This window comes from Sarcophilus harrisii, chromosome 4 (genome assembly GCF_902635505.1).
Source record: "Sarcophilus harrisii chromosome 4, mSarHar1.11, whole genome shotgun sequence".
Taxonomy (NCBI): Eukaryota; Metazoa; Chordata; class Mammalia; order Dasyuromorphia; family Dasyuridae; genus Sarcophilus; species Sarcophilus harrisii.
In genome coordinates, this window is record NC_045429.1 from 342,600,094 (window position 1) to 342,626,695 (window position 26,602).

The 26,602-nt window shown below is 33.0% G+C and overlaps 1 pseudogene; it reads left to right on the plus strand.

Moving 5' to 3' along the window:
• The first annotated feature begins 363 nt into the window (after window positions 1-363).
• The window catches only part of LOC100926306, a 129,153-nt pseudogene continuing 102,914 nt past the window's right edge, over window positions 364-26,602 (plus strand).

A 26,602-nucleotide genomic window follows, 5' to 3' on the forward strand; every position in this document is an offset into this window, starting at 1 on the left:
ATCCAAACAGCCCCAAGCATAAACAAATTTATTTACTGGGTAAATGAAATAGAAGAACAGTTGAACTACATTTCTATAAGAGAAAGAAGAAGGTAGTTCCAAAGAGGGATATTTCTTACATACCCACCTCTGACTTCCCAATTCTAAATGACTTACCTGGAAGTGTCTTCTTCCACCTCATGTTTTAATAGATTTTTCTAACCTCTTTAATTACTTCAGCTCCTCAATATTAAAGAGTCAGCAGTAGAAGCTAGAAAGTTTTACTTCTCATAAGTATATCCATATAGAATAACCTTTCCCATCTTCACTGTTGTTCAAGAACCATTTGTTCAACCACTTTAGATTGTCAACAAGAGGACCATGATGGGTGTTTGGACTGATGCTACTAGGCTTTATGGGTATCTCCAAATGCCACCTGTTCCAGAATCCTTTCCAAAAGCAAGAACCATGAATGTTTTGGGAAGCCCGGACAGTGGACGCAGCTGCAAAGCTAGTGGGGACAGGTATTGCAGCCAAGACTAATAGCAATGACAATGTGAGGTCCTGATGCTAGAGATGGTTCCAATAGATGATGGCTGCTCCCTGCCTAATTCTTCATGTCCCATTGGGTGATATGGAAGCTGGCAATGTATATTGAAGTTCTAATCACTTGATATTATAATAACACCATGGTGTTAACTTCTGACATATGCCATATATTTGCTATTATTTTGTCTATTAGGTTGGACTAGCTGCCAAGCTAAGTTGGAAAATTCTTTCCAATATTTCCAACAAAGTGATTGTTTTCATCCTAATTCAATAAGATCCACTTACTGTGCCAGTGGTGACTTTGGACTTCAGGGTTTGGATTTATAAGACTCACCATTTTTAGAAAACAAGATCTGCTGGTAGACATGCTTACATTAGCAATTTAAAGGTTTATAAATTTGTCCTGGGTACTTGGAATTTATACTCATTATTATATGTTATCCTTGCCCTCAAGCCATCTTCAAATCTGAGGACAAAGGTAGGGACTGGAACTGTTATGTCACTGAAATTCTTAGGTGAAGAAATGTGTTCTATTTATGTAACAAGGTAATTTCTCTTTAATTTATACTCCTAAACAGTATAATATATATCACTTAGAAGTTATGCAGTATGCCCAGGGTCACACAGTTTGCAAGTTTTACAGTCAGGAATTGAATTCAGATCTTCATGGTAACAAGCCAATGTTTCTCTATCCACTACACTATAGCTACTTTTAATAGAAATTTTAAAAGAAATGATAATATGTTATCCATATATTTTATCTTTATGTATCTGTCTACATCTATATCTAACTAGGTATGTATATATATGGACAGACAGAGAGAGGAGAGAGAGAGAGAGAGAGAGAGAGAGAGAGAGAGAGAGAGATTTACTTCTAGCTGTAGACTATAGATGATTAGGTAGAATTGGGTTTGGATTATTTAAAATAATTTTTTACAAGAAATGTCTGAAGAGTATTATAAACAAAAACTAAATTCAAAAATCTTTTCCTTTTTAGAAAAAGCTTCCAAAAAAACCAATAAGAATTGGTTTGAATGTTATTTACATGGAGTCCTATGAATATAATATGTTTTAATATTTGATATCATTTCAACCTTACACAGCAAGGAAGGAAATGCAGCTCTTATCCCACTTTTGCAAACAGGGAAATTGTTTTAATGATGTTAAATGAATTCTTAAAGTTCATTAGCTACCCAAGATATCATTGTACAATACATTTGTTTTTGGTTTTTATATTTTAATTTTTTTTAATTTGCATTTTGAAAATATGTTTTATTTGCTTTAATCTGCCAATAGCTGCCCTTTCAGAATACTGAAATGTCGATCATCTCTATCGGGAACATCACCTCTCTACCCATTTTCAAGATTATCAAGACATAACAAAATGACTCTCAGGGCTTGTCTAATTGGACTCTGTATGATGCATAATAATGCTGCAGTTTAGAGAAGACACATATATCATCTCTGTATATCTTACATAAACAATTTATCCTTATTAAGTCCTTTATAATTATTTATTACACTTACCTTTTTATGGTTCTCTTCACTTTTGTGTTTGAACTTCAAATTTTCTGTGTCACTGGTCTTTCCATCAGAAAAGCTTGATAGCCATCTATATCATTGAAGACTTTTTTTTTTAACCATTGCTGGGTAAGTTATTCTTAGCTGTAACCCAATAAATATCTTTTGCTTCCTAGAATATCATATTCCATGTTTACCACTCCTTTATAGTTATGGCCACTAAATTATATATGATCTTTTTTGTGCCTCCTTAGTACTTGAAATATTTCTTTTTGACTGCAGTATTTTTTTTTTTTTGACTTGGGAACTTTGGATTTTGAATGTGATGTTTCAGGGTGTTTTCCTTTGGGAAATTTGCACAGTAATGACTAGCAAATTCTTTCTATTTCTACTTTACTGACTAGTTTTGAAAGTTTTGTACGATTTTCTTTTAAGAATTCTTAAAATTGGAGCAGCTAGGTGGCAGAGTGGATAGAGTACCAGCCCTGAAGTCAGAAGTTCAAATCTGATCTTAGACATTTAACGCTTCTTAGCTGTGTGAACCTGGGCAAATCATTTAACCCCAACTGCCTCAGCAAATATATATATATATATATATATATATATATATATATATATATATATATATATACATAAGCTTTTTTAAATGATATAATTTTTAGATAGTCCAATGAATCTTACATTTTCCCCCTTCTTGAGCTATCTCCTCATTCAATTTTTTCTTCAAAAATACTTTAGATTTTTTCTTTAATTTCTTCTTTTAATTTTATTTTAATGTTTTCTGTTGCCTCTTGGAGCATTTGTCTTCTTTTTGATTCCTTCTAATTTTCAGGGAATTTATTACTTAGGGAATCAAATGAAAAGCTTTCAAGATTCTTGAATTAAGCTATTAATTTGCTTTCCAATTCTTCCATATCTCATTTCTTTTCCAGTTTTTCATCAACTGTTCTAATTGTAAATACATACACATATGTGTATATATACATAAGTACATATATAGGTATATATTTGAAACTTTTAAACCCTTGCTTTCTGTCTTCTAGAAATTCTTGGTGACTTTGTGACCAAGTTGTTTTCTTCTCTGAGGCTTTGCTTGTAGATATTTGGAATTATTTTTCCTTTTAGGTTTGTTTCTTGAGCTTTCTTCCCCCTATAAATCTGTGAGTGGTTAAAGTCAAACAGAGCAAGTTAGAGGCAAAATAGTTTAAAAATCAAAAATATCTTTTCTGTTTTTCTTTTTTTCTAAATTCTTTCTGTTTAATTTCAAAGTGAGGGAAACAACTTTCAAACAAGGGCACATGTGCTAAGGCTCTGCCCCTAGTTGGAAGGGGAACCCACTGTACTATATAGCTAAGTATTTATGCCAATATTTATGACAGTGGCAACATAGTAAACTATAGTACTGACAATGAAAGACATCAGCAACAATTTGACAAGTTTAATTCATAGCAGGCCTTTAGGACTAGAAATGGGGTATAGGAGGTATACAGACAAGAGTATAAGCTCAGAGAACACCATATGCTAGTTAAAGAAATTCTGAGATTTTGCCATGACTGATAACACAAGAGGATGAGTCTAAAAGAGTGTTGTTCTGTCAAGCTTAGGGCATAGTCTGCTTGCAGGGTCTTAGCTCTAGAGAATAAGGGATTTTCTAATGTGGTGAGGTACTTCTTTTTGGTGATTCTTCCAGCCCATTCTTTACTGACATGATATGAGATTAGGTATGGGTTTTTTAGGCTGTCTTGGAGAAAGGTCTGGGATATACTTGTTACTTTCTTGGGAGTAATGCATATGTTTTGTTCTAGGATCTCAGTGACAGACTGAGAATATTTACAAGCTTCCAATGTTACCAAATAGTTTGAATCAGTCAAAGTCTGATTGCTCAACCCTTACTCTGAACTCGGCAAGTTTCTGACTGCTATTGACCTCTATCCCTATTGTCCAGATAGAAAGTTCTATTGGTTCTGAGAGGCAAAATTGCAGGGCCCCCTTGTGACTTCAATGCTTACCCTAGTTATTCCTTTGCAAGCTAGGCTAAATGCTAGACATGAAGCCCTGATATGCACTGAATATCTGAGCCACATCATTACTCCTACTGTTAGATCCTGAACTTTCTCTTTTCTCAGTATACTATCTTAGGTCTCCCTGCCTGGGAATGCCACCTCTATGTGAAAGTTCTCAGACTTCTCTATATTTGTGACCCAGAAGCAATTATTGAGTGGCAAAGCTGCTGTATATATACTTACCCATTTTGAATACCTTGGTATCATTCTGATGATGTCCCATAGTGGGTCTTACATTATTGTACAACCTCTTCCTTTGGAGTAGAGTTGATTCCCTTACAAGTCCTTAACCTGACCCATTTCAGAATGCGGCTACAGTCAACTCAACTTGAAACAATATGAAAACTCAAAGGAGATGTCAGAATCCTAGTGTTAACTCAATGGAATTGATACAATGCTTATTGGTTTGCACCTTAGAGCCAATCCTTACAAGGTGATAAGTTGCTAATACTGATAGACAATAAGGCTTGTGTTCACACCTTTGGAGAGCTCTTATAAACAAGAAGTATTTAAGTACTCATTGGAGTTCACACTTTTCCAAGATTTCAGGGTTTAATATGAGATATCTGAATTCACACCTCCCTTGAAGCTCTTAGGGCCAGAGAGCATGCGGGGAGATATCCCACAATCCCATTCTCGGAGAAGCAGCATAAATACAGCTCCAGTGAGCCACTCGAGAGTTTTTCCTTGGGAACATTTCCAGGGGTGGAGATTCAGCACTTTAGGAGATTAAGAGCCAGAAGCCCTCTCTGGGAGGCAAGAGAGATTCATTTCATCTTCCACCTTGGTGTTGGCTGGAGCCTGAAGAAAGCAGAGGCAGAAGCAAGGGACAAGCTGCAAGAGCTCTTGGAACTAAGCAGAGAGATAGGCCTTTGAGCTAACTAGGCTATATTGAAGGACACAATAAAAGATCTGAACTTTTATCAGCTGGCTGTGATTTGGGGTGATTATTTACTTGTAACTGAAAGTAAAGCTGCCTCCAGAAAACCTCCTTGAGAAATCTTCTCCCAGAGAAAACCATCTTATTATTATTTTAAAGAAGAAAAAACACAACACTTACCCATTTTGAATACCTTGATATCATTCTGATGATATCCCATAGTGGGTCTTACATTATTGTACAACCTCTACCTTTGGAGTAGAGTTGATTCCCTTATAAGTCCTTAGCCTGACCCATTTCCAGTTTCTACAGATCTTATCTATCTCCCAGTGATGACTGGGTGAGATAAATGAGTTATTATGACTGTTTTTCTGATTTCCCCATTAGGATTCAGTCTGTCACATTTTTAATATCTATTTAGAGTTTTTTTTTTTAATTTGGTTGGTTTTTGTTTCTTTTGTTTTGCTTTTTTTGGAAAATAACTTGCTGAACTGTTTTGTTTTTAAAACCACTCTATAATCTTTGTTCAACGACTTCCTCCCATACCTACCCCCTGCCAATGATTTTGAATGAGCCATTCAAATAATTAAATTCCGGCTTAGCTCATAGTGTTGCTTGTGTTCACACATGTATAGAATAGGAATGTAAATGTTTGGTCTCTAACTCTTGAGTGAAATCAATCAGTTAAAGCTATGTGAAAACAGCACCTGCAACAAACAAAACAAAACTACAACTTGCTGACTTTATATCTATGGAGCAGATCCAAATGAGCCATCCTATAAAAATAGAGAGTAGGTGCTTAGCATGTTTTTGCTCTACCAAATTGGATCTGGAATTAATTCTCATTTTCTTCCTAACATTTACAGATACTTCTAAATTTGAAATTATTTCTCCTATACAGGAATGAAAGCCATCACAGTTCTTGCTGCCTCAGCATTGTATTTTTTTTTTTCTATTTTTGAGAAGCTGTCTAGCTGTGTATAATATTAGATTTTCCACTTTCTGGGTGAAAGGATAGGAATGCAATACATAGGGAGAAAGGTACAAGAGTCCAAAGATTTAATAGAAACCCCTCTTAGGGAATCATGTGTCTGTATTTTAATGACAGATATTAGGTTATATATGTTAATGTAAAAGATTAGAGTTAAAGCAAGTGAGAATCCCGGACTCCACTCAGAGATTGAATTTCCACAGATCTGCTAATAAGCTTGCTGTCTCCTTTGAATGTATGCTCTCCACAATGTCCAATTTGAGTCTTTCTGTAAGTTCTGAATTGGGGGCTTACTCTCCTATGTTTCTAAGACTTTAAACTACTATAATTTTGACTGAGTTCCAATTCCCCAATGTTTATGGAGGAAAGCAAGGGTTGGAATTAGAGCTAGAAGAAATTTGAGATATCATGTAGTCCAGAATTTCATGACTTCTTAATAAGTAGTAGTTTCAGGCTTTTAACCTAGGTCTAAGATTCCAGATGCAATATCCTTTTTTCTATACTATTCCAACATATCAATAAATCCATCATCTCTCTGATAATATGAGGTCTAAGCTCCAGTGATGCAGCACATTATTCATGTATGCCTTTATATATATTTTCCCATAAAATTGTTACAGGAAGCCCAAATATTTTGTTGGGGAACCTTTTTTTAAAGTTTTCTTCAAATGACTAGGTTATACTGCCTATCTTTTTCTCTAACTACACAGGTGGGCCATTTTTCTACTTATACACTTTTTACAAAGGCATTCATTTGCTTTCATAGCATTTCTTTTTTTAAATTGAAGCCTTTTATTTGCAAAACATGCATGGATAATTTTTCCATGTTGATCTTGCATAGCCTTCTGTTCCAAATTTTCCCCTTCTTTCCCCTACCCGCTCCCTTAAAATGGCAAGTAGTATGTTAAAATATATGTTAAATCAAATATATGTAAACATATTTGTACAATTATCTTCCTGCAAAAAAGATCAGATTAAAAAGAAAAGAAAATGAGTAAAAAAACAAAATGGAAGTGAACAACAGAAAGAGTGAGAATGTTAGTATTCATACTCAGTTCCTGCAGGCCTTTCTGTGGGTGTAGATAGCTTTTTTTCATCAAAAGATCATTGAATTAGCCTTAATCATATTATTAATAATAACTGGTATTATACAACAATAATATTTCACAATATTCATGTACCACAATTTACCCAACCATTCTCCAATTGATAGACATCCATTCAATTTCCAGTTTCTAGCCACTACAAAAAAGGCTGCCACAAACATAGAGGTCCCTTTCCCTTCTTTAGTATTTCTTTAGGAGATAAGCCCAGTAATAACATTGCTGGATCAAAGGGTATGCACAGTTTGATAACTTTTGGGGCATAATTCCATATTGCTCTCCAGAATGATTGGATTCATTCACAACTCCACCAGCAATGCATCAGTGTCCCAGTTTTCCTGCATCCCTTCCAACGTTATTTTTTCCCTGTCTTTTTAACCAATCTGACAGGTATGTAATGGTATCTCAGAGTTGTCTTAATTTGCATTTCTCTGATCAATAGTGATTTGGAATACCCTTTCATATGAGTGGAAATAGTTTCATCATCTGAAAATTGTCTTTTCATATCCTTTGACCATTTATCAATTGGAAAATGGTTTGATTTCTTATAAATTAGAGTCAATTCTCTATATATTTTGGAAATGAGGCCTTTATCAGAACCCTTAACTGTAAAAATGTTTTTCCAGTTCATTGCTTCCCTTCTAATCTTGTTTGCATTAGTTTTGTTTGTAGAAAAGCTTTTTAACTTAATATAATTAAAATTTTCTATTTTGTGATCAATAGTGATCTTTAGTTCTTCTTTGGTCACAAATCCCTTCCTCCTCCATAAGGTGAGAAGTAAACTATCTTATGTTCCTCTAATTTATTCATAATTTCTTTCCTTATGCCTAAATCATGAACTAATTTTGATCTTATCTTGGTGTACAGTATTAAGTGTGAGTCCATGCCTACTTTCTGCCATAATAATTTCCAGTTTTCCCAGTAGCTTTTGTCAAATAGTGAATTTTTATCCCCAAAGTTGGGATCTTTGGGTTTCTCAAAAACTAGATTGCTATAGTCATTAACTATTTTGTCTTGTGAAGCTAACCTATTCCACTGATCAACTAGACTATTTCTTAGCCAATACTAAATGGTTTTGGTGACTACTGCTTTATAATATAGTTTTAGATCGGGTACAGCTAAATCACCTTCATTTGATTGTTTTTTTCATTAGTTCCCTTTAAATTCTTGACCTTTTGTTATTCCATATGAATTTTGTTGTTATTTTTTCTAAGTCATTAAAATAGTTTCTGGGGAGTCTGATTGGTATAGTACTAAATAAATAGATTAGTTTAGGTACTATTGTCAATTTTAGTATATTCACTCAGTCTATCACAGAGCCCTTAATATTTTTCCAAGTGTTTAAATCTAACTTTATTTGTGGGGAAAGTGTTTTGTAGTTTTGCTCATATAATTCCTGACTTTCCTTTGGCAGAAAGATTCCCAAATATTTTAGGCTATCAACAGTTATTTTAAATGGAATTTTTCTTTGTATCTCTTGCTGCTGGATTTTGTTAGTGATATGTAAAAATGTTGAGGATTTATGTGGGTTTATTTTGTATCCTGAAACTTTGATAAAGTTGTGGATTTTTTCTAATAGCTTTTTAGTAGAATCTCTGGGGTTCTCTAAGTATATCCTCATATCATCTGCAAAGAGGGATAATTTGGTTTCCTCATTACATACTCTAATTCCTTTAATCTGTTTCTCATCGCTTATTGCCAAAGTCAGCATTTCTAATACAATATTGAATAGTAATGGTGATAGTGGGCAACCTTGTTCCACTCCTGATTTTATTGGGAATGGATCCAATTTATCCCCATTACATATGCTTACTGATGGTTTTTAATAAATGCTCCTGATTATTTTAAGGAAAAAACCCATTTATTCCTAGTGTTTTTATTCTCAAGTGTTCTTATTAGAAATGGATGTTGGATTTTATCAAATGCTTTTTCTGCATATATTGAGATGATCATATTTTTTTAAATTTGGTTATTGATGTAGTCAATTATGCTAATAGTTTTCCTAATATTGAAATAGCCCTGCATTCCTGGGATAAATCCTACTTGATCATGGTGAATTATTCTGGGGATGGTTTTCCTGGGGAGGATACCCTGGGGGTAGTATTTTACTAATATTTTATTTAAGATTTTTGCATCAATGTTCATTAGGGACCAATTTGGTCTATCATTTTCTTTCTCTGTTTTCAACCTACCTGGTTTAGGTATATACCATGTCTATGTCATGAAAGAATTTGGTAGGACTCCTTAAATCTCAGTTTTTTCAAATAGTTTTCAAATAGTTTCAAATAGTTTCAAATAGTTTCAAATAGTTCAATAGTTCAAATAGTTTCAAATACTTCAAATAGAAGTAGTTTTCAAATAGTTTCAAATAGTAACTCCAACTCCAGCATTGGAGTTAATTGTTCTTTAAATGTTTGGTAGAATTCACATGTAAATCCATCTGGTCCTGGGGATTCTTTCTTAGGGAGTTTATCAATAGCTTGTTATATTTCTTTTTTTAAAAATGGGACTATTTAACCAATTTACTTTTTCCTCTGTTAATCTGGGCAAGCTATATTTTTGAAGGTATTCTTCCATTTCATTTAAGTTATAAAATTTATTGGCATAAAGCTGGGCAATGTAATTCCTAATTATTGCTCTAATTTCCTCTTCATTAGTGGTGAGTTCTCTCTTTTTCATTTTTAAGACTAACAATTTAATTTTCCTCTTTCCTTTTTTTAATTAAATTTACTAAGGGTTTGCCTATTTTGTTTTTATTTTTTTCATAAAACCAACTCTTAATTTTATTAATTAATTCAATAGTTTTTTTTTTACTTTCAATTTTATTGATCTCTCCTTTTATTTTTAGAATTTCAAATTTAGTGTTTGAATGGGGGTTTTTAATTTGTTCCTTTTTTAGCTTTTTTGTTCACAAGCCCAATTCATTGAACTTCTCTTTCTCTATTTTATGCAAGTAGGCCTATAGAAATATAAAATTTCTCATTATTACCACTTTGGCTGCATCCCACACATTTTGGTGTTACATCTCATTATTGTCATTTTCTTGAGTGAAAATATTAATTTTGTCTATGATTTGATGTTTCACCCAATCCATTCTTAGGATCAGATTATTTAGTTTCCAATTATTTTTGGTCTATTTTCCCCTGGATTTTTATTGAATTTTATAGAATGTAATTTTCATTGCATTGTGGTCTGAAATGGATGCATTTACTATTTCTGCCTTTCTGCATTTAGTTTGAGGTTTTTATGTCCTAATATATGGTCTGTTTTTGTATAGGTTCCATGAACTGCTGAGAAGAAAGTGTACTCCTTTCTGACTCCATTAAGTTTAGTTTTTGCTAAAGATCTATCATATCTAACTTTTCTAGTATTCTATTTCCTTCTACCTGTCCCCACCCATGAGCAAAAACTGACCTTTTTGGTGAATTTCAATGATACCTTCTGTTGGTAATGTATCTGTGGATTTTTTCAGTCAAGCACTAATTCCAAGGCCTTGTCATAAAAAAAAAAAGTATTCTGAGGGCAAGAAAGAACTTAGATAGATATCTGCGTCCTCTCTGCCATCTTGGCAGAAGTCCAAGTAGACCAATTTAGTCATAATTGACATTTTTTTTTTGGTATTAGCTCAGCCTACCCTTTAGCAAGTGGTATTTTTCCAATTGTTTAGATCTAAATTTTCATGAGAAATATTTTATAATTGTGTTGATAAAATTTGGGGGTTTATCTTGACAGGTAGATCTGCAAATGTTTTATTTTGTCTACAGAAATTTTAAATGATATTTCTTTTTCTATCTCTTGCTGATGAGTTTTGTTAGTAACATATAGAAACACTGGTGATTTCTGTGGAATTACTATATATCCTGAAACTTTGGTAAAGTTGTGAAATGTTTCCAATAGGTTTTTGAATGATTTTCTCCTATTCTCTAAGCACATAATCATATCTGGAAACAGTGATAGTTTTATTTCCTCATTGCCTTTTTAATTCCTTTAATTCTTTTTTTCTTTTCTAATTGCTAAAGCTAATATTTCTAATACAATATTGGATAATAGTAGTGATAATGGGCATCCTTGTTTCACTCCAATTTTATCAGGAATATGTATAGCTTCTCTCCATTACAAATAATGTTTGCTGTAGGTTTTAGATAGCTACTGCTTATTATAATAAGAAAAGTTCCCTTTATCCCTATACTCCTAATGTCTTTAATAGAAATGAGTGCTGTGTTTTGTCAAAGGGTTTTTCATTTTCTATTGAAATTATGACATGATTTCTATTGCTTTTTATTAATATGGTCAATTATGGTAAGAGTTTTCCTGATATTGAACCTGCCTTGCATTCTTGACATAAATCCCATTTGTGTCATAGAGTCCTATCTGCTGATAAGATGATGTAATCTCTTTGCTAATATTTTATTTAAAATTTTTGCATAAATATTTATTAGAGAGATTGGTTTATAATTTTCTTTCTCTGTTTTGAATCTTCCTGGTTTTGATATCATTACCATATTTGTGCCATAGAAGGAATTTGACAGTATCCATTTACCTATTTTTCCAAATAGTTTACATAGTATTAGAGTCACTTATTCTTCAAATCTTTTGTAGAATTCACTTGTAAATCCATCTGGCCCTGAAGATTTTTTCGTAGGAAGATCATTAATAATTTATTCAATTTCTTTTTCTGAAATTTGAATATTTAAGTAATTTATTTCTTCTTCTGTTAACCTGAGCAATTTATAATTTTGTAAATACCCATCCACTTCTATTAGATTATGAGACTTGCTACCATAGAGTTGGGGGAAATAGTTCCTAGTTGTTACTTTAATTTTTTGCCATTGGAGGTAAGTTCACTCTTTTCATTCTTGATGGTGCTTGATTTGGCTTTTTTCTTGCCTTTTTCTGATCAAATTAAACAAAAGTTTATTCATTTTGTTGTTTTGATTTTTTTTAAGAAAATCAACTCTTAATTTTATTTATTAATTCAATAGTTGTCTTAGTTTCTATTTTATTAATCTCTCCTTTGAGTTTCAGAATTTTTAATTTGATATTTAATTGGGGTTTTTTAATTTGTTTCATTCCCAGCTTTTTTATTTGCATGCCTAATTAACTGACCTCTTATTTCTCTATTTTATTCATGTAGCTATTTAGAAATATAAAATTTCCCCTAAAAACTGCTTTGTCTGCATCCCATAAGTTTTGGTATATTGGCTCATTATTGTCCTCTTGGATGAAATTGTGAGTTGTTTCTGTGATTTTTTTTTTGTTTGATTCATTCATTCTTTAGAATTAGATTATTTAATTTCCAATGGGTTTTTAGTCTATTTCCCTGGCCTTTTATTGAATATGATTTTTATTGCATTGTGCTCTGAAAAGGGAGCCTTTACTATTTCTTCTTTTTTACATTTGATTGCCAGGTTTTTATGCCCTAATATGTGGTCAATATTTGTGTTGTCGCCATGTCCTGCCCAGAAAAAAGTGTATTCCTTTCTATCCCTATTCATTTTTGTACAGAGGTCTATCATACCTAGGTTTTCTAGGATCCTATTAAGTTCCCTAGTTTCTTTCTTGTTTATTTTGTAGTTAGATTTTTCTGATTCTGAGAGGGGAAGGAAGAAGTTCCCCACTAGAATACTCTTTCTGTCTATTTCTTCCTATAACTGGCTTAAATTTTTCTCTAGGAGTTTGCCTGCTCTATCACCAGGTGCATACACATTTAGTATTATTACTATTTCATTATTATCAAGATGTACTTTCCTTCCTTATCTTTTTAATAAGATCTATTTTAACTTTTCCTTTATCTGAGATCACAATTGCTATTCCTGCTTTTTTTTTTACTTCACCTGAAGCATAATAAATTCTATACCAGCCTTTTACCTTAATTCTTTATGTGTCTCCCTGTGTCAAATGTGTTTCTTGTAAACAACATACTGTAGGATTCTGTTTTTTAATTCAGTCTACTATATGCTTTAATTTTCTGGGACACTTTATTTCATTCACATTCATAATTATAATTATCTATTCTGTATTTCTCTCCATCCTATTTTCTTCCCTGTCTCTACTTTTGTTCTCTTTCCACCCTGTCCTCAGTACTGTATTTTTTAACTCACTCTACCCACTACCTTATCGGCTTTCACCCCTCTCCCTTCTCTTATGTTTTTAGCCACTGCAACAATAACAACCTTACCTCCCATTATCCCTCTCCCTTCTCTTAGTAATATTTTTTTAATAATCCACTCCACCCAGTAATCTCTCTTCTATCACCCCTTTTCCCTTCTTTTACTTTTTCCCATTTCTGTATCTTTCTATCCTGCCTCTCCCTTTTCTTTTTATTCTCCTCCTACTTCTTTATAGCATTAAATAAATTTCTATAACTAATTTAATGGTTAAATTATTCCCTCTTAGAGCTAAAACAATGCTCATTCCCCTCCCTTCTTTATCTAAATTTTAGTAGATCTTTTGCACCTCTTCATATGAAATAATTTTCCTATTATACCTCCCCTTTCCTCTTTTTCCTACAGTAAAAGTACAAACTTTTTCCTACTCCTTAATGTCTTTTTCTTTGATGTCATCACATCAGTGTCCATTCATAACTTTACCCCTCCTTTGTCTAACCCAGTGACAGATACAACTCTCAAGGGCTATAAATATTGTCTTCCCATCTAGGGATGTAAGCGGTTTAATCTTTAAATAATATATATTTTCCCATATTTACTTTTCTATGCTTCTCTTTAGTACTGTGATTGTAGATTAAATTTTCTGTTTAGTTGTGTTTTTTTTTTCCCCAATAAAAAACGAAAGTCTCTTACTTCATTGAAGTCCTATTGCTTCCCCTGAAAGATGATGCTGAATCTTCCTGGGTAGTTAATTATTGGTTGTAATTCCAGCTCCTTTGCCTTCCAGAAAAATATATTCCAGGCCCTCTGATGCTTTATTGTAGAAGCTGCCAGATCCTGGGTGATCCTGACTGTTGCTCCTTGATTTTTGAATTGATTTGGTCTGGGAGCTTGCAGTATTTTTTCCTTGAGGTTGTAACATTGGAGTTCCACAACAATGTTCCTTGGGGTTCTCCTTGTGGGATCTCTTTCCAAAGTTGCTGGATGGATTCTTTCAGTCAGTATCCTCCCTTCTGTTTCTAGGATATTGGATATTTACCTTAATGATCTTTTGTAGAATGCTATCCAGGCTCTCCTTTTTGATCATGGCCTTCAGGGGAGGCCAATAATTTTTAAAATTGTCTCTTTTAGTTCTATTTTCCAGTTCAGCTATTTTTCCAATCAGGTATTTCACTTTTTCTTCCATTTTTTCATTCTGTTAATTTGTTTCACTGATTCTTACTGTCTCACAAAGTCATTAGCCTCCATTTGCCTGTTCTAGTTTTTAATGTGAGATTTTCTTCAGTTAGCTTTTGTAGCTCTTTTTTCATTTGGCTAATTCTACTGTTTAAGAATCTGTAATTGTAAGGAACTGAATAAAGTTAAATTGCTTATATTTCAGTAAGAGAGGCGAATACATGTTAATGCCTAAGAACTTATCACTAGTAAGGTAATTAGGAATCTCCATAGACAGAGGGCATAAATTTGAGTTGATTATATTGGAATAATCTCCCCCCCCAAAAAAAAAAGGATGAGGAAGAGAGATATACTAGGAGGAAGAAGAATATAGAATAAGGAAAATTTTCTCACATAAGAGAACACAAGGAAAAGATCTTTCATTCAGGAAGGGAAAATATACAGTAGGGTAGCAGGAAATTGTTGAACCTCTCATTAGAATTGATTCAAATATGGAAGACTTTCTATCTATCCATCCATTTATCTATCTAGCATCTACACATACACACACACACATACACACACACACACACACACACACACACACACACACATCTATCTTTCCCAATTGAGAAATTGGACGAGAAGGGAATAAAATATATGAGGGAGAGGGATTACAATGAGGGAAGCTGTGGTCAAAAGTAAAACAAACATTTGAAGCTGGATAGGATAAAAAGAAAGAAAGATAAACAGAAGAAAATAGTATGTAGGAAAATGAACATTTAATAAGCATAACTGTGAAATTGAATGAGACAAATTCACCTGTAAAATGAAGGCTAATGGCAGAATGGATTAGGAACCAGAATTCAACAATATGTTATTTATAAGAAACATATTTGATTCAGAAAGACATACACAGAGTTCAAATAAAGTATTGGAGCAGAATTTATTATTCTCCAGCTGAAGTTAAAAAAATCAGTGGTAATAATTATGATCTCAGCAAATGAAAAAAAAAAGAAAATATATATCATTAAAAGTGATAATTAGAGAAACTGTATTTTGCTTAAAGACACTATGAATAATGAAGTAGTATCAAAAAAAAAACTTTACAAGTTTCTCTGATAAAGCCCTCATTTCTCAAATATGTAAAAAACTGAGTAAAATTTATAAAAATGAAAATCATTCTCCAATTGATAAAGGGGTGAAAAATGCAATCTTTAGAAGAAGAAATAAAAGTTATCCTTAGTCATACTTTTACAAAGGAATTCCAAATCACTGTATATTAATGAAATGTAAATTAAAAGAATCTCAAGGCATCACCTCCTACCTATTAGAAATGACAAATGTTGGAAGGGATGAGGGTAATTAGTAATTAACTAATAAACTTTGGTGGAGTTATGAACTAGTTCAACCATTAAGAACAATATTAAACTATGCCTAAATGTTATAAAACTGTTCATGTTCTCTGATTCAACAATTCCACTACCCCAACAATTTGAGAGGGAAAGGAAAAACATTTATTTGGAAAACATATTTATGGCAACTGTTTTTGTGTTGGCAAAGACTTGAAAGTGAAGAGTTGCTTATCAAATGGGCAATGGGTAAAACAGTTGTGGCATATGTTTGTAATTTAATACTATTAAAAAATGACAAGGTGGTGATTTCAGGGGGAAAAAAACTCCCCCCAAAAAAACTTGAAAGAATTTTCAGGAGCCAAGATGGCAGACTAAGCATTAATTCACCATAATTCTTCCACTTTCACTACCAAACAACTATAAAATACCACCCCAAAACAAATTCTGGAGCAACAGAAAACCAGAAAAAAAAAATGGAGTAAAACACTCTCTTAGTGAAAAAAATTTGGAAAATTGGCAAGAAAGAGCTGGTTCACTTGGGTAAAAGGGGAACATAACCCAGAACTGGAAGTGTCCCAGCAAACCAGCAGCAAGCACCACCTTAGCAAACCTGCAAAAAATTCTAATTCCCAGTTCAGTGGATCAGGCAAACATTAACGCTAAGACCTTCCACATGACTCAGAATAGCCAGGGAAATGAGCAGACTCCATCCCAGAGAATTACCATGTGTTTTAGTATAGCCCAGGACAAACAGACTATATATTGGGACTAGATCAACATGTTCTTAAATGTAGTCCCAGGAAAAAGCAGGAAAAAAAAAATCACTCACCACAGAACATGCAAGACTTCAAAAGGAGGAGCTTGGTTCAGCTCCAGATGAACTTACAGATCCTTATGGCTTCCAGAAGCATCAAGAACTTTTACCCTGATCTCCTTAGTGCAACACCAGACATGAGAATTCCTTGTGGGACTTACGGGAAGATCAATGCAACACTAAGTAAACAGCCAGAGTCTACAACCTTTGGCAGAAGAAACCTGAGATAGTGCCACTTTCACTCCAGGATCAGAGATCAAATTAAAAAAAAAAAAAAAAAAAGAAAAGACCAAAAAATAGATGAGCTAACAACAACAAATAATCTCACCATAGAAAGTTATTATGATGACAGGGAATATCAAGACATAAACATAAAACATAAAAAGAGGACAAAAGTGTCAAAACATCTATTGGCAGAACCACAAAGAAAAGTGGGAAGGGATCTTAAGTCCAGAAAGAAATCATAAGGAGCTCAAAAAGGAGCTTAAAATCATATAAAAAAGAAGAAAAACTGGGAAAAGAAATAAAAAAATGATGCAAGAGAAGTAGGAAAAAAGTGTCAACAATTTAAAAAAGGAAAACAATTACTTAAAAAGTAGAAGTGGTCAAATAGAAAAGGAGATGTAAAATTCCAAGGAAGAAAACAATTCCTTAAAAAAGTACAGTATGTCAAATACAAAAGGAAGTACAAAAGCTAACTGAGAAAAATAACCATATAAAAGTTAGAACTGCCTGAGTGAAAGTTAGCTACTTTGGGCAACTAGGTGGCACAGTGCACCAGCCCTGAAGTCAGGAGGACTTGAGTTCAAATCTGGTCTCAGATGTGTGACTCTGGACAAGTCACTTAACCCCAATTGCCTCAGCAAAAAACAAAAGAAAGAAAGAAAGAAAGAAAAAGGAAAATTAGTTATTCTATGAAATATAAAGAATGAATCAAACAAATTGAAAAGAACAAAAAAAAGATTAAAAATATAAAATACTGCATTGGAAAAACAACAGACTTGGACAATAAATTTCAAAAAGACAATGTCCGAATCATTTGATTATCTGAAAGCCTTAATCAAAAGGAGAACCTGGACAATATCTTTCAAGAAATTATCAAGGAAGAACCAGCAGACAAAATATTCATTGAAAGAATTCACTGATCATCTCAAATAAGAAATCCCCAAATTAAAACACCAAGGAATTTTAAAGCCAAACTACAGAACTATCAGGTAAAAGGAAAAAAAAATATTTCATGCAGCCAGGATTATACAAGACTTAACAACTATAACATTAAGGGATCAGAGATCATGGGACATTATATTCCATAAAGCAAAGGATCTAAGAATATCACCAAGAATCACCTGCCCATGGAAATTAAACATAATAATTCAAGGAAAAAAAATAGTTAACTCACTGGAATAGAAAGATTTCAAGCTTCCATAAGGAGAATACCAGAATTGAATAAAAAATTTGATCTCTACTATTAAGACCTGAGAAAAGTCTAAAAAGGAACAAAGGAAAAAAGAAAACAAGTGACTAAATGGATCAGAAATACTTTCATTCTTGCATGGAAAAATGATACTTGTAATTCTTTTTGAAAAATGTATTACTAGCAAGGAACTTAAAATTGAATGGATGCCCATCATTTGGGAAATAGCTAAATAAGTTTTATGAATGTAATGTGAATAAGTATATGAATGTAATGGAATCTTATTGTTCTATAAGAAATGATAAGCAGGATGATTTCAGAAAAACCTGGAAAGACTTATATGAACTGATGCTGAATGAAGTGAGCAGAAGCAGGAGAACTCTATATACAGTAAAAGCAAGATGATCTGATGATCAACTGTGATGGGCTTGGCTTTTGTCAGGAATGTGATATTTCTAGAAATTCCAATCGACTTGGTATAAAAAATGCCATCTACATCCAGAGCTATAATTATGTAGACCGAATGTGGATCAAGCATAACATTTTCATTTTTTTGGCTTGATTTTGTTTCTTTGCTTTTTTCCTTTTCATGATTTTTTTTCTGATTTTGCTCTTCTTTTTCTTGCACAATATAAGAAATATGGAAATATATTTAAAAACATTGCACATATTTAACCTAAAAATATTTTACTAATATTACAGTTTGAGGGAAGACAAGCATATATACATATATATGTGTGTATATATACACACATTATATATATATATATATATATATATATATATATATAAAGAGAGAGAGAGAGAGAGTGTGTGTGTAGGGCCACATGGTGAATTTGACATAAACAAATTAAGGGATTAGAAAAAGTAGTACACTGCAGAAGAAACAGAGAGGTAGAATGAGATAAACTATTTCACAAGAAGAGGCAAGAAAAACCTAGGATAAAGAGGTCATAAAGAAGGGAAAGGGACTTGTATGTGCATGAATGTTTGTGGCAGCCCTCTTTGTAGTGGCTAGAAACTGGAAACTGAGTGGATGCCCATCAGTTGGAGAATGACTGAATAAATTGTGGTATATGAATATTATGGAATAGTATTGTTCTGTAAGAAATGACCAACAGGATGATTTCAGAAAGGCCTGGAGAGACTTACATGAACTGATGCTGAGTGAAATGAGCAGGACCAGGAGATCATTATATACTTCAACAACAATACTATATGATGACCAGTTCTGATGGACCAGGCCATCCTCAGCAACGAGATCAACCAAATCATTTCTAATGGAGCACTAATGAACTGAACTAGCTATGCCCAGAAAAAGAACTCTGGGAGATGACTAAAAACCATTACATTGAATTCCCAATCCCTATATTTATGCACACCTGCATTTTTGATTTCCTTCACAAGCTAATTGTACAATATTTCAGAGTCTGATTCTTTTTGTACAGCAAAATAATGGTTTGGTCATGTATACTTATTGTGTATCTAACTTATATTTTAATATATTTAACATCTACTGGTCATCCTGCCATCTGGGGGAGAGGGTGGGGATAAGAGGTGAAAAATTGGAACAAGAGGTTTGGCAATTGTTAATGCTGTAAAGTTACCCGTACATATAACCTGTAAATAAAAGGCTATAAAAAAAAAGAAAAGAAAAACCTATGATAGTGGAGGGAAAGATGAGGGGGTGGGTGAAAGGCATTGTTTGAATATTAGCACTGTCTCAAAGAGGGAATAATATACACAAACAGTTAAATAGAGAAATCTATCTTACCTAACAGAAGTAGGAAGGGAGGAAATTAAGTAAAGGGGAAGGGGTTGAAAGAAGAGAGGTCAGATTGGGGAGACAATAGAAAAAAGCAAAATACTGTCAACGAGGAAAGAGGTGAAAAGAGTTAGATGGAAAATAGGAGGTAGAAGGAAAAATAACATGGAAGGGTTTATACAATAAGCAATCATAACTGTAAATCTGAATAAGTTGAACTCTCCCATGAAACTGAAGTAACAGAGTGGATCAAAAACCAGAATCCCAAAATATATTGTTTACAAGAAATATGCTTGAAGTAGAGAGAAAAATACAAGTAAAGGTAAGGAGCTGGAACAGAATCTCTTATGTTTCACCTGAAGTTAAAAAAAAAATCAGAGGTAGGGGCAGCTAGTTGGCATAGTACATACAGTACCAGCCTTGAAGTCAGGAGGTCTTGAGTTCAAATGTGACCTCAGACACTTAACACCTCCTAGCTGTGTGACTCTAGGCAAGTCACTTAAGCTCAATTACCTCAGAGGGGGAAAAAAAACAAAAAACAAAAAAACAGGAGTAGCAATACTGATCTCAGATAAAGCAAAAGCAAAACCCAGACCTAATTAAAGGATTTAAGAAAGAAGTATGCCATAATCAAAGGTACCATAAATAATGAAGAAATATCAGTGCTAAGTATATATATATCAAGTGGTATATCATTCAAATTCTTAAAGGATAAATAAGTTACAGGTTCAGCAACAAGCAAGAGATAGAGAGCATCACAAAACATAAAATAGATAATTTGACTATAAAATTGAAAAGCTAGTATTTATGAGATTTTGATTTGTAAAACATTTCCTATATATTATCCATATAATTCATATGTTGATTCTCACAAAAAAAAAGCAAATAATGGAACTTACTGGCATATTCTTGACTGATGAATAATTGAATTGATGGATAACTGGATTTATCCTTGTAAACTAATTTGTAAAGGAGATTCTTGTATCAGATAAGGAATTAATCTAAATTATCTTTACAGGAATCCTAGCAGCTCCCACTTGGAAAAATAACTGCATAAACATGTTTTCCATTGATGTATGTAGACAATGAAAAAATTTGTGATTGAAAATGATGTTTATGCCATGAAGATATGTTGGGTCAAGAAAGATCTTAAGGTATATGTAAACTTTATTTTCTAGAATGACCTCACTATGGGGAGTTTTAGCTAAGTGAATGACCATGACTAGTACTCTATCAGAGTATGATGACATCACCTGTTAATTCTTTTTGTGAATGTTTCCTATCTGCTAATTTCCTGATTTTGTTCTAAGTAGAGGCTGCTCCTTGAATTTGGTCCTATTTCTCCTGAGTCACGTTATGTTTTCTCATTTTCCTATTTATCTCTATTATCTTCATGGATTTCCAACTTTGATTTGAGGACTGTTTAGAAGGTTACTATTTTGAATTGTAGAATGGGCATATGAACTGTTTTCTTTTCCCCTCTTCTTCTGAGATAGATTGATTCTTCTCCAATCTATTAATACACTGATTTCTAAATCTAACCTTTAATGTATATTGCAAACAAACTTCTCCTTCCCCAAGTGGATACAGGCATATCTCAGAAGGATTGAAATCTGTACAATTAACTTCTCCATATGTAATAGTGTCCTGGGGGAAAAAAAATAGCTCCTGAGGCATAAGTCTAAGTAACATTGATTTGCAAAATGTGGTCTTTGTCTCTCTGGTATCAAGCATAGTAATTTATGCACTTAAAGTAGATACTTAAAAATGTGTTGGCTATCCTCTTTTTAAAAAAAAAATAAGATCATGTTATGGAAATGCTTATTTTATTCCACTGATTAAAAATTAAATAAGTAAAAATTAAAAAGAAAATCATATGGATACAATTATCTATAGAGGAAGCAATGTGGAACCATGAGTCAGGAGACAAATTTTAGTTTTTCTGTGTCACTGTCTAATTGTGTATGAAACATGATCTCTTTACACCTCTAACTTTTTTTTGGTTAAAGTGAGAGGACTGGAGCAAATATTCTCCAAGATTTCTTTTAAATCTAGAATTCTCTGTCTCTGAAACTAATTTTTATCATGAAGGAATAACTCTTTTTACTATGGGAGTATACATGAGAATGAAAATTAAAACAGAAAGTTAGTGAATACATGGAATGAGAAGTAAAGCCAGGTGGTTCTGTCAGCTGGTTCAGGCTTTCTTTTATGCCAGACAATTTTGGAGACAAATGATTCTCTCTTACTGCATTTCTAACTGCCAACTATACAAAATCTTGCTGGCATCGCAAAATCAATATGAAAGGCATGTGGTATAATAAGAGAAAATACTGGCTTTGATACTAGGATATCTGAATTCTGTTTCTTTGTTTGAGGTTAACTAACTTTATCATCTCCAGGAAGTCACTCCAAGATTCCCTCCACCTCTGAAATTTTGTGATCCAAAACAAAACTTTTCATTTTCTTGCCTCATCTCCCTACCAACCATTTGTTAAAGATGTCACTCTTCTCTCAGGCAGGCACCCATCATAGAGACTCAAAAGTCATCTTTGTCAGCCTTCTCTTCCTTACCCCCCAAATCTAATCAATAAGCATTGTCTAGTGATTCCATTTTGCAGCATTTCTTAGCTCAACTATTCCATTCTTACTTTTTCTTTTCTATGATTGCTCATTAAACCTCTTTCTGTCTACTGCAATAGTCTCAACTTTTCTTTGGTCTTCAGTTTCTTAATTATTTTCATCTATTCAACATAAAATAAAATAAAAACTGTAAGAGTAATTTTCTTGAATAACTACTATAATTATATCATGTCCTATATCCAAAATCTTCATTGACTCTTAATCAGATAAAAATTTCTTAACTTAACATTCAAACTATTCCACAATATCGACTTAAGATACTTTTCTATAATAATTGTTCATTTACATATTTACTTACTTAATTTTTTTTAACATCCCAGAAATGTCTTAACCACAGATTTAATTTATTACTTCCCTACACAATGAATTCCAGTGTTTCAAACAGACAATTCTATTGTCTATAAGATTGAATATAATCTTTCTTAATCCCACCAGAAAGTACCTTTACATATTTACTTTACATTATTCTTTTACTGAATTCTCTGATCCAGCCTAACTGATTTTCTTTCTCTTCTTCATACATGACAGTCCATTTCTCATCTGTCTTTGGCCTGACTAAATTGTTTCCTAACCTCCAATACTTTCAATAACTTGTCTCTTTCAAAACTCATTTCCTGTGATATCTTCCACATGAAGCCTTTCCTGATTGCAACAGCGGCTAGGGTCTCCTCCCAATATCTTGCATTTATTTTGTATGTGTGTTTTGTTATAAGGATCAGGATTTGATTTATGTCACCACCACCACCCACCCCACTTATACACACAGACACACACACACAGTAAGGCCTCCAGAACATGACTGGCTATATATAGTTTTAAGGATTACAGCTGTGCTCCTACCAGGAATGGGGAACTTTTTTTTTTGTGCTGAGGGCTATTTAGACATATTTAATATCATTTGTGGGCCATACAAAAATGTCAACTTCTAGAATTCAAGTAGTGGAAAATTGTTGTACCTAGCTTTCAGCTATATGTGCAAAAGTTTTCATGTTCACTGATGGGATGTTCCTTACCCATGCAGAGGAAGTTGGATTTTTGTAATGCTTTTGATTGATTAGCCTTTTTACTATGCTTCTTTCAATACAAACTACTAGTAACTAAAATTAGTATAATTATATAGGATAGCATTCCTTCCTTTCCTAGTTTTATAATTTATATAATATTGCAAGTAATTGTTCTTTGAAGATTTAGTAGGATTGGATTGTAAATCCATCTGGTCCCTGGTTTCTCTTCCCATTGGAAAGTATGGCTTGTTCAATTTCTTTTTCTCTGAAAATGGATCATTTAACCTTTTTATTTCTTTTTCTGTGAGTCTGGAGAGTTTATATTTTTGTTAATATTTATCCATATCATTTAAGTTTCAACTTTATTGGCATATACTTGGCAAATTATTCTCTATTTCCTTCATTTCTTTCTCATATAATGTGAATTCTTTTCATTTTGTCTCAAAAAATAGCTAAGGAAAATATATATAGAATTGAGTAAAATTTATAAGAAACCAAGCCATTCTCCAACTGATAAACTGTCAAAGGATATGAATAGATAATTTTCAGATGACGAAATTAAAACCATTTCTAGTCATATGAAAAAATTCTCTAAATAATTATTGATCAGAGAAATGCAAATTAAGACAACTCTGAGGTACTATTATACATCTCTCAGATTGGTGAAGATGACTGGAAAAGATAATGATAAATATTGGAGGGGATGGGAAAATTGGGGCACTAAAACATTGTTGGTAAAGTTGTGAACTGATCTAATCATTCTTGAGAGCAATATAAAACTATGCCCAAAGGGCTATCAAACCAAAGGGCATATCCTTTGTTCCAGTAGTGTCTCTACTGGGTCTATATTCCAAAGAGATCATAAAAAAGGAAGAGGACACACATGTGGCAAAAAAGTTTGTAACAGCCCTTTTTGCAGTGGCAAAGAACTGGAAATTGAGTAGATACTCATCAGTTGGGGAATGGCTGAATAAGTTATGATATATGAATGTTATGAAATATGATTCTTCTATAAGAAATGATGAGCAGGAAAGGCCTGGAAAAGATTTACATGAACTGATGTTGAGTGAAATGAGTAGAGCAAAGAGAACATTGTACACAGCAACAAAAGATTATGCAATGATCAATTCTGATGGACCTGGCTCTTTTCAGCAATGAGGTGATTCAACCCAGTTTCAATAGACTTATGATAGAGAGAGTTGTCTGCATCCAGTTAGAAGACTGTGGGGACTGAATGTGGATCACAATACAGTGCTGTTTGCTTCATTTTTATTTTCTTTCTTGTTTTTTTTTTTCACTTTTTGATCAGATTTTTCTTGTGTGGCATTGATAATTATGGAAATATGCATAGAAGAATTGCACATGTTTAACATATATTGGATTACTTGATATTTGGGTAGGAAGTGATGGGAAGGGAGGAAGAAAAAATTGGAGACATAATGTTTTGCAAGATTGAATACTGAACTATGCATATATTTTGAAAATAAAAAAGGCTAAAAATGAATAAAAATAGCTAATTACCCTTATTCTTTTAAAAATTAATTTTATAATCTTTATTCTGATTAAACTCTTCTTTCACTTTCCTAATTTCCATTATGGTGTTTATTTAAAATTTTGGTTTATTATTTATCTTTGTTTACTTTTATTTTAACATGCATGCCCATTTCCTTGATTTCTAATTTCTTGGGTTAATGCAAGTGTGTAGAAATATAAGCTTTCTACTCAAATATGCCTTGTCTGCATCCCAAAAAATCTGGTAAGTTATCTCATTGTTGTCATTGTTTTTAAAGAAATTATCTACTGCATATATATATGTACTTTTCAACATTTATTTTTGTAATATTCTGATTTTCTTGTCTTCCTTTCCCTCCTCCCCAAAACAGCAGGCAGTCTGATAAGGATCATACATGTACAATCACATTAAGCATATTTCCACATTAGTCATGTTGTAAAAGAAGATTCAGAACACAAAAAAACTATGAGAAAGAAAAAAAAAAAGAAATGAAAATAGTATGAATCTATCTACATTAAGACTCCACAGTTTTTCCTCTGTATGTGGACAGAATTTTCCATTATGAATTCTTTGGATTTGTCTTGGATTATTTCATTGCTGGAAAGAGCTGCCTATTGTACACCATTGCACAATGTTGCTGTTACTGTGTACAATGTTCTGCTTCCACATAATTTACTCAATATCAGTTCATTTAAGTCTTTTCAGGATTTTCTGAAATCCGCCTTTTTTGGCTTTTTATATTTAAAAAACATGCATAGATAGTTTTTTTTTAATAATTATAACTTTTTATTGACAGTATATATGCCTGGGTAATTTTTCACAAAATTATCCCTTGCAGGCACTGCTATTCTGACTTTTCCCTTCTCTCCCTCCACCCCCTTCCCTAGAGGGCAAGCAGTTCTATACATGTTAAATATGTTATAGTATATTCTAGATACAGTATATGTGTGCAGAACCAAACAGTTCTCTTTTTGCATAGGAAGAATTGGAGTCAGAAGGTAAAAATAACCTGGGAAGAACAACAAAAATGCAAACAGTTTACACTCATTTCCCAGTGTTCCTTTTCTATATGTACCTAATTCTGTCCATCATTGATTAATTGGAACTCAATTAGTTCTTCTCTTTGTCGAAGATATCCAATTCCATCAGAATACGTCCTCATGCAATATTGTTATTGAAGTATATAATGATCTCATGGTTCTGCTCATTTCACTCAGAATCAGTTCATGTAAGTCTCTCCAAGCCTCTTTGTAATCATCCTGCTGGTCATTTCTTATAGAACAATAATATTCCATAACACTCATATACCACAATGTACCCAACCATTCCCCAATTGATGGGCATTCATTCATTTTCCAGTTTCTAGACACTACAAAAAGGGCTGCCACGAACATTTTGGCACATACAGGTCCTTTTCCCTTCCTTAGTATTTCTTTGGGATATAAACCCAGTAGTAGTACTGCTGGATCAAACGGTATGCACAGTTTGATAACTTTTTGGGCATAATTCCAGATTGCTCTTCGGAATGATTGGATTCATTCACAACTCCACCAACAATGCATCAATGTCCCAGTTTTCCCACATCCCCTCCAATATTCATCATTATTTTTTCCTGTCATCTTTGCCAATCTGAGACATGTGTAGTGGTATCTCAGAGTTGTCTTAATTTGCATTTCTCTGATCAATAGTGATTTGGAACACTCTTTCATGAGTGGAAATAGTATCAATTTCATCATCTGAAAATTG